The sequence below is a fragment of the Ictidomys tridecemlineatus genome, chromosome 3 (genome assembly GCF_052094955.1).
Source record: "Ictidomys tridecemlineatus isolate mIctTri1 chromosome 3, mIctTri1.hap1, whole genome shotgun sequence".
Lineage (NCBI taxonomy): Eukaryota > Metazoa > Chordata > Mammalia > Rodentia > Sciuridae > Ictidomys > Ictidomys tridecemlineatus.
This window is the reverse complement of record NC_135479.1, coordinates 48,458,552-48,472,890: the sequence shown is the minus strand read 5'-3', so window position 1 is coordinate 48,472,890 and position 14,339 is coordinate 48,458,552. Positions and strand designations below refer to the sequence as shown.

General features: G+C 45.0%; 1 protein-coding gene across 2 annotated transcripts in view; it reads right to left on the bottom strand.

The window, feature by feature from the left end:
* Nucleotides 1-14,339, bottom strand: part of Spns3 (SPNS lysolipid transporter 3, sphingosine-1-phosphate (putative)) — a 37,151-nt gene that overhangs the window by 14,225 nt on the left and 8,587 nt on the right. The window lies entirely within an intron of this gene.

The following is a 14,339-nucleotide window of genomic DNA, read 5'->3' as shown; positions in this document are numbered from 1 at the left end:
TCTAATGAAATAAACATTAAATATTGGCATGCAAGCAAAAAGAGAGATGACTCTGCAGCTTAGCCCTTCTTAGATTTCCCCTCCCAAAGCCTCTCAACAACTCTCCTACCTGGAGGGAAACAAACTGAGTAGGTGCCCTTAATAGAAAACCAGCAGGAAAAGCTGCTGGGGAGAAAAGGGTAAAATAGAAAATGGAGAACGGGGAACAATGACACTGCCTCCATTCCAGGCCTGAGGGCAGCCACCATCCCAGAAGGGGATGCACCCAGCAATTAAGCAGCAAGAACCCTGTTATACACAGCATTTACCTAAATCCCAGAAGAGAGAGCAGAGCCCAGGTGTTCTAACAAAGACTCATTGCTGCCTGCCCGAGCCCTACAATTCCCCCAGGCGACAGAAAAGTCCACAGATCCTAATGTTCAACTCTTAAAATATAGCCCTTCGCAGAAGAGAGTGGTCCTGGAGAAGCTGGATGACAGTCAGGGACAATGAATGGCTCACACTATAGCAAAGCCAAAGCAGGGTCTGAGCACTGCTGCCCACACCCAGGTCAGGGGAAAGCACCGGGCATGTGAGGTAGGAAGAGTAGAGTAGGAGGGGAGGGAGGGAAAGAAGGAAGGGAGGGAAGGAGAGAGGAAGAGGGAGGGAGGCAGACAGAATTCAGCCTGGAAGAGAGAGGACAGGAGAAGGAGCAGAGGACATTCCCTATAATTGCTTCAAACTATAGAACACTATAATAGGAATATTATTCCAATGAAGAAAGCACTCCAAGATAAAACAATCATTCGATAGGATGAGTCATAAAGGGAGACTGCAGGCCTAAGGAAATAAATGGAGGAGCAAAACAGTGAACAACATCATTACAAAATGAATCAATTAAAATAGCTAGGAATGGAATAGATACTAATGAAAGTAGAACAACTGACAGAGATAAAAGGCTGGGAATTATCTCATTGACTGGCAGTTTTTAAAAAGACAAAGAAAGAAGTCATATAGAAGACAGAAAGATGACCAGGACTGGGATTCAGGTCAGACATGCCAGGGCATTCGCGCACAAAATTGAGGAGGCGCCTACTCTCAGGGGCAGCAGGACCAGATCGGCACCTGGGAGTCAGTGCCTCCTTAAATTTTGCTCCCTAGATGTCTGCTTGCCTCACCCTAGTCCTGGTCACAATCCAACATAAGTAAAAAACATGACCCATAAACCTATGAAACATTCAAAGAGATAAAATGGGAGCAGGGGTTCTCGATTTTGATTCACAGATAGGAAGAACCCTGTAATGAGGAAATTTTGACATGATATGGAATATTTAACATGGAGACATCTCCTGGCGGTGGTGAGTAGCTTCAGACCTCAATTCCCTTGAGAGTCAGCAGAATCTAGTGACTTGCTTTGAATAAGTAGAATCCAGCAAAGGTGAGGGGAAATCACTTCAGTGGTTAGGTTATAAAAAAAGACTATGACTTCCTTCTTAATAGACCCCTTTATAGTCTTCTCAGCCTGCATGCCATGTGAAAAAGGTCCAGGATGGGGGTGTAGCTCAGGGGTAGAGTATTGCCTAGCATGCAGAGGCCCTGGGTTCAATCCCCAACAGTCCTCCCCCGCCAAAATAAAGAGGCTCATGTAACAAGGAACTGAGAGCAGAATCCAGCCAAAAACCAACAGGGAACTGAGGCTCCACCGAAAGGTCCAAATGCTGCCAATAAAAGCAGAGTGAGGGTAGAAGAAAATCCTTCCCCAGATGAGCTTTCAGATGAAACCACAGACTCTGAACCAACACCTCAATTGTGGCCTTGAGGAAGTTCATGAAGCAGAAGACTCAAATAAGCTATATCCTCCACCCTGGATTGTTGACCCACAGAAATTGTAAGATAATGAATGAATGGTGTTGGTTTTTGTTTGTTTGTTTCTTTCTTTTTTTTTTTTTTAGTTGTAGAGGGACACAATATCTTTACTTAATTAATTTATTTATTTTGATGTGGCGCTGAAGATGGAACCCAATGCCTCATACTTGTGAGGCAAGGGCTCTGCCGCTGAGCCACAATCCCAGCCTATGAGTGGTGTTTTATACTGCTGGGTTTTAGGGTTATTTGTTATACAGCAACAGATGACTAATACACTAGCTAAGCTATTGAGCTTCAAGAATAAATAATGAAATCTTCCAGTATTGCAGATGTAAAAACCGAATCAAGTAAAGAATTTTTAAAAATCAGGCTAACTTTATTGTCCATACCAGAAGACAGCAAAGCAAATATTTACAAATTAAAGAGGGAAAGAAAAGGGTGACTTGAGAATATTACACCCAGTTAGACATTCAAGTAAGGAGCCCAAAACCGTCTTAAACCATTTAGCCACAAAATCTACCCAGTTAAGGGCTGAAGCAAAATAAACTCAGGAATGGAGAATCTGTGTAACAGACTGGTAATGAGCATTGAATCTAAATATGGGACCACTGTCAAACAACTCCAAGGATTATATATAGAGAACAGATTGTGAATGTTAAAACTGTAGAAAATTCAAAAATAAAATATAACGAACAAAAATCAGGAGGTTGCGGGGAGAAGAAGGAAGGACGGAGGTATGGCATTCTCTTTCATATCTGGGATTCCTAAGTCCAAAGCTATACAATTCATTTGCATTTCTTTTGATCTCACTGCAATTTCTTTCAGTAGACTCATGAAAATTAATTAAACATATTATATGATCCTATTTATATGAACTGTCTCTAATAGGCAAATCTATAAAGACAGAAGTAGATTAGTGGTTGCCTAGGGCTGGGGTGGGGAGGATAGATTGGGTAGAGATGGGAAGTGACTACTAATGGGGATCAAGTTTCTCTCTGGGGCGATGAAAAAACTGATGTAGTTGGTGCAGTGGCATGCACACACCTGTAGTCCCAGCTACTCAGCCATGTCACAGACGGGCACTGTGGTGCACACCTGTAATCCCAGTGACTCGGGAGGCTGAGGCAGGAGGATCATGAGTTCAAAGCCAGCCTCAGTAAAAGCGAGGTGCTAAGCAACTCAGTGAGACCCTGTCTCTAAATAAAATACAAAATAGGGCTGGGGATGTGGCTCAGTGGTTGAGTGCCCCTGAATTCAATCCTCAGTACCTCCCTCCCCCAAAAAAAAGAGGGGCTCGGGTTGTGGCTCAGTGGTATAGCACTTACCTAGCATGCATGAGGCACTGGGTTTGGCACCACATAAAAATAAAAACAAGTAAAATAAAGGTATTGTGTCCATCTACAACTTAAAAAGAAAAGAAAAACCCTGTCTCAAAATGAAATAAAATTGATGTGGTAATGGTTACACAACTCTGTGAATATACTAGCAGCCATTGAACTGTATACTTTAAAAGGATGAATTGTATGTTATATATGAATTTTATCTTGGTAAATCTGTTTATTTTTTGTTTCCAATATTGAAGATTGAATCCAGGGCCTGATACATGCTAAGCAAGTGCTCTACCACTGAGCCACACCCATAGCCCCTTTTTAAAATTTTGAAACAGGGTCTCACTAAATTGCCCAGGCTGGCCTCATACTTGTGATCCTCCTACTTCAGCCTCCCGACTTGCTGGGATTAGATGCTTGGCCTCAAAAAATCTGTTCTTCAAAAAGACACTACCATATGACCCAATTTTAGTAAAAGTATTTCTAACGAACCACAAACCTGTGTTTTCTATAGAAAGACACATACAGAATGATGGTCTCCTAATGATGGTTCTCCTAATGAAATATATACATAGAAGCAAATAGGCCAAAATATTAAACATAGTTAGGTCTAGGAGACAGAAATATGGATAATTGGGGTGGGGGGAGTTTTCTTTTCCTTTTTTTAATTTTTTAATTTCCCCCAAATAAAAAATATGTAATATATATAATACATAAATAAACATATATGTGTGTGTATATATATATATATATACATATATATATATATATATATATATATAGAGAGAGAGAGAGAGAGAGAGAGAGAATTTTTTAATATTTGTTTTTTAGTTCTCGGCGGATACAATATCTTTGTTTTGTATGTGGTGCTGAGGATCAAACCTGGGCCGCACACATGCCAGGCGAGCACACTACCGCTTGAGCCATATCCCCAGCCCCAAGAGAGAGATAATTTGATACAGTGTGGTAGCCTGAGTTATTGTCCCAACCTTCGACTTGACTATGATGACACTCTACATTCACATCCTCCACTTGTGAATGCCCGGAGTTTAATCCTCAGATAGCTTCATTCAGTCTCCTGGTTTTAAATAGTCCATGTAGACCTCTCTCCTACACATCCAGTTTTTTTCTTAATGTCTCCAGTCGGATGTCCTAGGAAGCATCCCAAATTTAATGTGTCTAAAAATGGAACTCTAAATCCACCCCTTCCAAAAAAAAAAGCTTTTAAATAACCACCTTGCCTCTCCCATAGTCTCCCCATCTCAGTAAATGGCAACTCCATGTTTCTAGTTGCTCAGGTCAAAAAATATGGAGTCACCCTCCACCCTCCCCTGACTGCACACCTGATGTGTCAGGAAATCTTGTCCATTTCACTTCCAAAATATATAAAAAATCTGACCACTTCTCCATACTCTCTCCACAAGGACCCTGGTCCAAACCACAGCCGTTTCTGGCCTATATTATTAGCAAACCTCCTAACAGGTTTTCCTGCTTCTACATTTATCACTTTTCCTTCTATTCTCCACACAGCAGCCAGAGAGATCCCGTTCAACCACGCGGCCTCTAGTTACAAAATGGCCCCAATTAATCAGACCACTTCACAGTCACACCTGAATTTGTTCCCTCCCACGGTGAACCTGGCTGGGCTGGCCTGCCTACACCTTGCCTTGGTCCATATATAAAGGTAGAAGTGATGCTGTTCCACTCCTGGTCTGGGCCTGAGAGACTGTAGCTTCCACTTTGCCTTCTTACCATGCTGCTCTGAGACGGCCATGTGAGGCAGCCAGTCCAGCCTCACAGAGGAGGAGACACCCCATGGAGAAGAACCAAGGAGCCTCAGCCAACAGCCTGACCTGAGGCCATCAGCCTGGACACTTCAGCCCACACGACCCAGGCCAAGGTGGCCACATGAGAGCAGAACCAGCAGAGGAACTGTCCTGCCAACCACAGAATCAAAGGAAATAATAAGTAGTTGTTTTAAATCACCACATTTTGGGGCAATTTGTTATATAGCAATAGATCCCTGATACAGTCATAAATCAAATCGTTTCACTTCTGTGCTCTGCACCACTAATGATCTCCCATGTCACTCATTTTTTTTTTCCCTTTGGTACCAGAGATTAAACCCAGAAGCACTTAAGCACTGAGCCACATCCACAGCCCTTTTTATTTTTTATTTTGAGACAGGGTCTTGCTAAGTTGCTTAGGGCCTCACTAAATTGCTGAGGCTGGCTTTGAACTTGCGATCCTCCTGCTTCAACCTCCTGAGCCTCTGGGATGACAGGCATGCGCTGCCACACCTGGATTCACTCACATTTGGAGCCATTCAATGTCATTATGCATACAAGGCCCTTCACAATCTGTGCCCTCTCTCCCCCACTACCATCTCCCCTGCCCTCACTGCCTCTCCTCCTTCCTGGCTCAGCCCACCAGCCACACTTCCTCAACCCCACCAGTCATGCTTTTTTTCTCAAGGTCTTTGCACCTGCTGTTCCCTTTCCATAGAGGGTTCTTCCCCGCTCCAATTCCACATCCTAATGACTCCTTCCTTAACATGCTTCTGGTTGCCACTGAAATGTCAATGTCACAGCAAGCGCTCCCTGACGCCTTGCCCCCATCACTCTTGTCCCCTTTCCCTGCTCTGTTATTCTCCACAGAACCCATCCTCATCCCACATACTGTTTGCATATCTATTTTATTTTGTGCACATTTTTGCGTGTATTGTTCAGTGCTGTCACCCCAGTTCCTAGAACCGTGCCTAACAGGTGTTTGGACATATTTGACAGAAGAGGGAATGTTGCCAGGCGTGGTGGTGCACGCCTGTAATCTCAGCAGCTTGAGAGGCTGAGGCAGGAGGATTACAAGTTCAAAGCCAGCCTCAGCAATGGCTAGGTACTAAGAAACTCAGTGAGATTCTGTCTCTAAAGAAAATACAAAATAGGGCTGGGGTGTGACTCAGTGGTTGAGTGCCCCTGAGTCCAACTCCTGGTACCCCCACCACCAAAAAAAAAAAAAAAGAGAGAGTGAGTGTCGCTGCTCCTCCTGGTAGAGAACTGCTTTCCTATTACCTTGCTCTGCCCCTCGAGGTCTCTGATAGGACTATTTCCTCTGCCCAGGAGGCTGAGCCAGGGTTTGAAGGTGAGCTCTTAGCCTCCAGATGACCTGAGGAGCAGCATGAAACTAGAGACCCGTACCTGGTGGGTTTCCTGATCACATGACGGATATCTTTCCATGTGAGGTCAGACCTCAACAGGACCTAGAGCACTCAACAGGACCCCTGTGGCACTTGTCAGACTTTATTTTCCATAGATAGCCACTACAATATTTCAAGTTCTGCATGCTTTTTCAGATCACCAATCTTCCCATAAAAATATGGAGTTCAAGCCAGCTGAGACAGGAGGATCACATGTTCAAGGATACCCTCAGCAACTTAGTGAGACCCTGTCTCAAAAAAAAAAAAAAAAAAAAAGGGATGGGGAGGTAGCTCAGTGGTAAAGCACCCCTGGGTTCAATCCCCAGTACTTAAAAAAAAAAAATTAAAAAAAAAAAGGTGGAGTCTATTTCCATTTCCTTACTCTGTTAAGCAGAAAGTTGTGACTCAAGCAAAGAATAGAATACAGTAAAAATGTCACTTTCAAGAGTGACTTTCCTGGGTAGGTCATATAAGGCAATATGGATTCACCTGGCTTTCTATCTCAGGATGCTAGTCCTTGGAATCTGGCCACCATGTTGTGAGGAAGCCCAGGCCACATGGAGAGGCCCAGGTTAGGTGTTACAGCCAATAGCTCCAGCAAAGTTCGCAGCAAGTAGCCAGTATCAACTGCCAGACATCCCCAGCCTTTGATGATCCAACCTAGACCCCCAACGTGCCTCACTAAGATCAAGTGGAAAAAAGATGACATCCTCTCCTGCCCCCGGTTGAGCTTTGCCTAAACTAAAATTCTGTGATCAAAACAAATGTTTTGTTGATCTGAGCCATCAAGTTTTCTTACATAACTATAGTAATTAGAACAGGTTTGAAAGTTCATTTATCTCTTCAATGAAACCAAGTAGCTCTCATTTTATTGCTGAGAAAATTGAGGTTCAGCAAGGTCAAGATCTTGCTCTAGGTCACATGGTTAGCAAGTGAAGAAGCAGAAATGACATCCAGGTCTTTCGGTCTCCTTATGAATGTTCCCTCCCTGTGCTTCAACTCTTAAACACACAGCCCACCAAAAAGGGGACTACCAACCAACATTCAGCCACATCCTCCAGCCACTGGGCCAGCAACAGTGTGGAGCCCCTGCCTTGAGCTTAAATGCAAACCCCTTCTCCTCTGAAGGGCAACAGCTCTGGGAAGAAGGCCAGGGAGAAAGGGTGTGAGCCAAGACCTGCTGCGCATGTGTCTGGATCCTAATTAACAGCCGGGAAGTCCATTTCCCTTGCCATGAGGACTGGAAGGATAGAAGAGACGGAACCCTCCACACCTGCAGGTGAGCCACAGGGCCTGAGCTCCCCCAGGGAAGGCCCCAGACCAGACTTCATAATGCTCAGAAAACTTCATGTCCATGAAACATGCCCCACAATGTAGCCCCTACTTTAGGAAATTTGGGAGCAGACACTGTGCCAGCAAAAACCCCTCCTTCCCATGCAAGGTAGTTATAGCCACAAAAGTAGCCAGAGAAAAGCTGTATTCAGTTACATACAAACAAGTGAACACTCATCCCATGTCATTATCTGCATAATCTGATACACATATATGGGCACACGCATGCCCAGACATGTATACAAAAACAACACATGTAGACACACTCACACACACTGTGTACATACATATGCACAAATTAAGGTAAATACATGTACACACTATATAGTTAGCATAAATATACACATACTTGGCAATATATACACCCAAGAGCACACGGGTACCCAGTTCTATCCATGAACTTGAATACATTCACACTTAGATGCATGCACACACTGGTGAACATGCCCACCCTCCCATGCACCTTCCCAAGAAGGTCTTGGAGACTGTTTCCCCAGATTGGCTCCTGCAGCAACAGACACAGTGCACAACCTTGGTTCCTACGATCTGAGAGGTTGGATGGATTGGAAGGATAGACAGAAGGAAAGAAGGATAGAGGGAGGGAGATGGATGGGATGGAAGAATGGATGGATGGATGGATGGATGGATGAGTGGATAAATAGATGAATAGAAGAGGCTAGCATGACTCTTCCTATTTTGAAGGCTGACAAAAGCCAAATCCTCAGTCCCTTTTGGACACCCTCTATAATTCTGACTCCGGTAACCCTCCAAAACCTGATGACATTCATCATAATGGCCTGCAACCAAGTTCTACCCATTGAAATTTTAGGGATGATGCCGTGTCCTATGGACCTCAGTCTCCTCCTGCATCTAACTCGTGTTGGGGCAGGTACTGGGGATTAAACCCAAGGGCACTCTATGTCTCCAGGCTTCTTTTTTTTGAGAAAGGGTCTCACTAACCTGCTGAGGCTGGCCTCAAATTTGTGATCCTCCTCTCTCACTGTTCCAAGTCACTGGGATTATAGGTATGCACCATCGTGCCTGGCTATATGTAGCTCTGTACCAACACCTCCAATGGGACGTCAACCTCCAACATAAACTCAGAATATACAAACCAAGCTGTTGATCTTCCCCAAAAACCTGCTGCTCCAACTCACTTTCCTATCTCAGATAACAGCCTCTCCCTCCTTCCAGCAGCTCAGAGCAATATTCCAGAACTCACCTGTGACTCTTCTTTCTCTCGTTCCCCACATCAAAATCATCAAGAATTAGGGGCTGGGGCTGGGGCTCAGCGGAAGAGCGCTCCCCTAGCCTGAGCGAGGCCCTGGATTCAATACTCAGCACCACATAAAAAAATAAATAAATAAAATAAAGGTATTGTGTCCATCTACAACTAAAAAACAATATTTTTAAAAAAAAATCATAAAGAATCGCTTGCCTTGTGGGCTGGGGATGTGGCTCAAGTGGTAGCACGCTCGCCTAGTGTGCTTGAGGCACTGGGTTCGGTTCTCAGCATCACATAAACGTGAAATAAAGATACTATGTCCACCTAAAAACTAAAGACATAATTAAAAAAAAAAAAAAAGAATTGCTTGCCTTGTATATGCAAGGCCAACAACAACAATAAATAACTATCAGAAAAAAAATAACTATCAGGAAATTCTTTTTTTTTTTAATGTTTTTATTTATTTATTTATTGGCAGACACAACATCTTTGTTTGTATGTGGTGCTGAGGATCGAACCTGGGCCACACGCATGCTAGGCGAGCGCACTACTGCTTGAGCCACATCCCCAGCCCACTATCAGGAAATTCTGATAGCTCTACTTTAAAACATGCCACCATAACCCAACCCCCCCGCCACCCTCTCCATGGCTGCCACTCTGGCCCAAATCCCATCGACTCTTACCTGCAGTACATCAATACCTCCTTGACCTCCTCTCTGCTTCTGCCCTCAGCCCTGACCTCAGTCTACTCTCAACACAGTAGTCAGGGTAATTCTATTAAATAGAAGCCAAAGAGCTGGGGATAGAGCTCAGTTGGTAGAGTGCTTGCCTTGCATGCACAAGGCCCTGGGTTCAATCCCTAGCACCACCCAAAAAAACAAACAAAACAGAAGCCAATAAAAAAAAAAAAAAAAAAAAAAAGAACAATTGAAAATTCCTAAAACCAAATGTTGGTTTTTCTAAAAGATTAGCAAAATTGACAAACTATTGTTAAGTTGACACATTAAGAGAGAGAGAGACAGAGAGAGAGAGAGAGAGAGAGAGAAGTCACATAACAAAAAATCAAGAATGAGAGAGGGGGCTGGGGTTGTAGCTCAGTGGAAGAGTGCTTGCCTGCCACGTGTGAAGCAGTGAGTTCTATCCTCAAGCACCGCATAAAAATAAATAAATAAAATAAAGGTATTGTGTCCATTTACAACCAAAAAAAAATTTTTTTTTAAATGAAAGAAGGGACATAACTGCCGACCTTATAGAAATCAAAAGAATTATAAGGAAATATTATGAACAATTGTGTGCCAAGAAATCAGATTAATCTAGATTAAATATGCAAATTCTTAGAAAGATGCAAATTACTGAGACAGACTCAAGAAGAAATAGAAAATCTGAATTGACCTATAACAAGTAAATATTGAGTTCATAATCAAAAAACTTCCCCCAAACAAAAGCCCAGAACCAGATGGCTTCACTGGTGAATTCTACCAAATGTTTAAAGATGAATTAACACAAATCCTTCATAAACTCTTCCAAAAAACAGAGAAGGAAGGGACACTTGCCAACTCATTCTGAGGCCATTACCCTGATACAAAAATCAGACAAAGAGATAGGAATATAGATGCAAATATATCTCCCAATAGCCCCATAGCCCTTGTTTAATGTAGATGCAAAAATCTTCAATAAAAGACTAATAATCCAGATTTTAAAAAAAGACTAATAATCACATAAAAACAATTATGTTTTTGTTTCTGGGATTGTGGCTCAGTGGTAGAGCACTCACCTGGCACGTGTGAGACCCTGGGTTCGATCCTATGCACCACATAAAAATAAATAAGCAAAATAAAGATATTATGTTCGTGTATAACTAAAAAAATATTTTAAAAAAAAGTACACACCGTAACCAAGGGAAGAATATACCCCACATGGAATGCAAGGTTGGTTAAATATATATCAATCAATGTCCACAGGCCTAAGGTGATATGACCCCCATCAGTACTCACCTCCCTCTCTTCCCTCTCTTTCCACACTAACCACAGTTTCCTCCTTGCTGAGCACAGTGGCAGAATGCTTGCCTAGCATGTGTAATGACCTGGGTCTGATCTCTAGCACGGCAAAATTAACAATAATAATCACCTTCTCTGCCAAGCATGTTGGTGCATGTCTGTAATCCCAGTGGCTCCGGAGGCTGAGGCAGGAGGATTGTGAGTTCAAAGCCAGCCCCAGCAATTTAGCAAGGTCTTAAGCAACTCAGCAAGACCCTATCTCTAAATAAAATATAAAAAGGGTCTAGGGATGTAACTCAGTGGTTAAGTGTCCCTGGGTTCAATCCCTAGTACCAAAAATAAATAAATAAGCCCTTTCTGGGCATACTATATAAAATTTTAGTCCTCTCCCCCTAACATTCACACACTCCCTATTCCCTTCTTCACTCTACTTTAAAAAAAAAAAAAAGTTTATTTATTTGTTTATTTTTACGTGGTGCTGAGGATGGAACCCAGGGCCTCACACCTGTGAGGCAAGCACTCTGCCACTGAGCTACAGCCCCAACCCCTCCACTCTACTTGTATCCTATGCTTTATCACCTGAAATATCATAAATTTTACTTACACCCCTTGTTCACCTACTTCCCCCAACTAGAATGTACATTCTTGTAAACAAGAGATGTTTTGATCTATTGTATTCACTGCTATATCTGCAGCATTTCAACTAGGAAACCACTGAATCAACCCTCAATAAATGTCTATTGGATAAATAAATGCATGTAAATAGCGTATCATTCAACCAGCCATGATTTGCCCCCACCTCCGAGTGCCTGACATTATGCTCTGGGCTGGAGTGCTAAGAAAGAGCAGAACCAGACCTGGACCCTCCTAAAGCTCCCAGGTTGGGGTTGGGAGAGGGTCAGAGCCCAGGAACCCTGACCACAAGGAAGATGGTGCTAAGGATAGGGGAAGGGTCAGGCAGGGCTCAGGGAAGGCTCCATGAGAGACGGTGCTAAACCCTCACGGGCCCAGGGCCATCTGGGCTTATGAAGAGGGGACTGGACTGGGGAACAATGGAAGGAGGAAGCATGGAGCATGTCCTAGGAATCAGGAGGCAGCACTGCTACAGAGGGAGAAGGCCAGCAAGGTTGTCAAGATAGTTCATGAGGGACTTTGAAGGAGCTGGGCCTAATTTCAGAGGCACTAGGGAGCCATACAAGGCTTGGGGGCAGGGAAGGTCCATGGTTGTTAGAAAGCTCATCCTGGCCATGTGGGAAGAACAGATTGTGGTGGGTGAGCAGGAAGGAAAAGAAACCAACAAGGTAGCTCCCGGGCAGTCCTGGAGAAAGATCACAAGGCATGAGCCCAGGAAGGGTGCAGGGGGTGGGCAGGAGACAGTGGAACTGGCAGATGTTAAGGGCTTTATGAATGATAGCTGGTCGGGGGAGGAGCCGGAGCCTGAATCTTAAATCAGAAGATCTAGCTGGACAGCAAAGACACAGACAGAGCCACAGGGCAATGGAGGCTGGAGTCCTGGCCACAGGGCCTCAGTGGCACTGGGTATCCTGCAGATGAGCAGCTTCCTGGTGCTAGTGGATGGGCACCTTCTGGCCCTATCACCTTTCTGACCCTCAGCCCCTCACCCCGCTGGCTCCATCGGCCAAGACTCAATGTCATTTCTAGATGAGCCATCCAGCTCTGGACATGTGCCAGGCTACAGGGTGGGGGACAGCTGTGTCCCCAATACACAGCCAAGGAGCAAATTCTCAGAGCCAACCAAGACAGTGGCAGAAGCAGAGCTGGCAGGGGGTCCGTAGCTCCAGCTGGCTGATCAGGGACAGGCCTTTGACGGCCCCTCCATCTGCCTGGGCCTCAGTCTGTGAGGTCAGACCCCCTCTGCTCCCACCAGTAAAAACTGATGGTGCCAGGGGCTCTTTCCCTCCCCACCCCAGTCAATAAGCATGAAGGCATTTATTAGTGCCCACTGTACCAGGCTCAGTTTCTTTCCCTGACTCTCCACGGCTGCTCCTGGCCACAGGGTACAGCTGGAAAGGCCACACTTGCACCAAGGAATTGGGCGATGCCAAAGTCAATGCCAGAGGCTCCCCCCCCACACACACACACACAAACAAGAAATAAAAATGTGTCCCCAAGCCCATTGTCTTGGCATATGCCACACAGAGGGCCCTGACAGCAAATGATCAGTAATCCTTGGCCATTTCTGCTCCTCCTTCCTTGCCTACTCAGCCCTGGAGGGGCTGAATCATGGGGATGAGGGACAGAAGATGGAACAAGGAACAAGACAGAAGACTGCAGCTCCCCCTCTACCCAGTGTAATTTTCGGGGGCTGGACAGCATTGTATTTGGAAGTAGAGCCCAAGTTGTGGTTTAAAAGGAACCAGTCCATGACTGACTAGAAATACGAGGAGACCTTGTGGCAGATGAGCGATTCACCCAATGTGGTGAGAAATCACTAACGCCATTGTTAACTCACTATCCGAGTCCAGCGTATTCAATGAACTTGGTGCACAAGTGCAAGGGCTCAGTGTCTAGCTGCCTGCCCCAGGTGCATGATCCGACATCGACAGGGAATGTGACTATGGGTCCTTGACCAGACCTCCCCCGGCCCCTCCCTCTTAAGTGATGCTCCTAGGGCCTCAGAACTCTAATCAAAGATCCATGTGCTCCCCTGCCCTCCCCAACCTGCTGTCCTGCCTCACCTTAGGGATGTCACTGCCGAGCAGCTCGGGGGCCAGCCTGCCTCATCTCCTGTGATCTTCTCTACCCTCTCACCACCAGAACAGCCCCACTCAGAAATCTTAATTTTAGGATCCCATTCTGACCCAAAACTTCTCTTTTCCTGGACCCCCTGTACTAAAAGGAACAGAGATAATGAACATTTCCATAGTGAGCTCCTGTGATACACATAATGAGCTCCCTGTCTGGGCTGGGGACCCCCTGGGCCCATAGACAGAATCCAGGGCTGTGGAACTGGGGGAGAGGAAGAAAGCCTGGTTGCAGCTGAACTGGTGCCATCTTCCCACAATCAGTGGTCCCTTCTTATAACAGGCAAGGCTAGGGCTGCAGGGAGCCAGGGACCCTGATGCACACAGAAACCCCGGGGATCTGGTCCCTGCCCTTTGGGCTCCCTGTCTGTGGATACAGCCCCACACAACTGAGTCCCAGATGGAACTCAAAGACAGGCTAAGCCCAAGCAAGAACCATGAATTCCGAAGTGAGGGTAGGACAGACGGAGGAGGCTTTTGGAGAAAGTGACCTTTAAGTTGGCTCATGCAGAAAAAAGGATTTGGGGATACGCTGAAGAGGGAATAGTGCCTTTAGTGAGAGGAATAAACACAAGATGATTAGGGACTTGGAAAACCTGCTGTCATCATGATCCTCAACCTTCAAGTAGGTCCACAATGGTGGTGACCAACCCC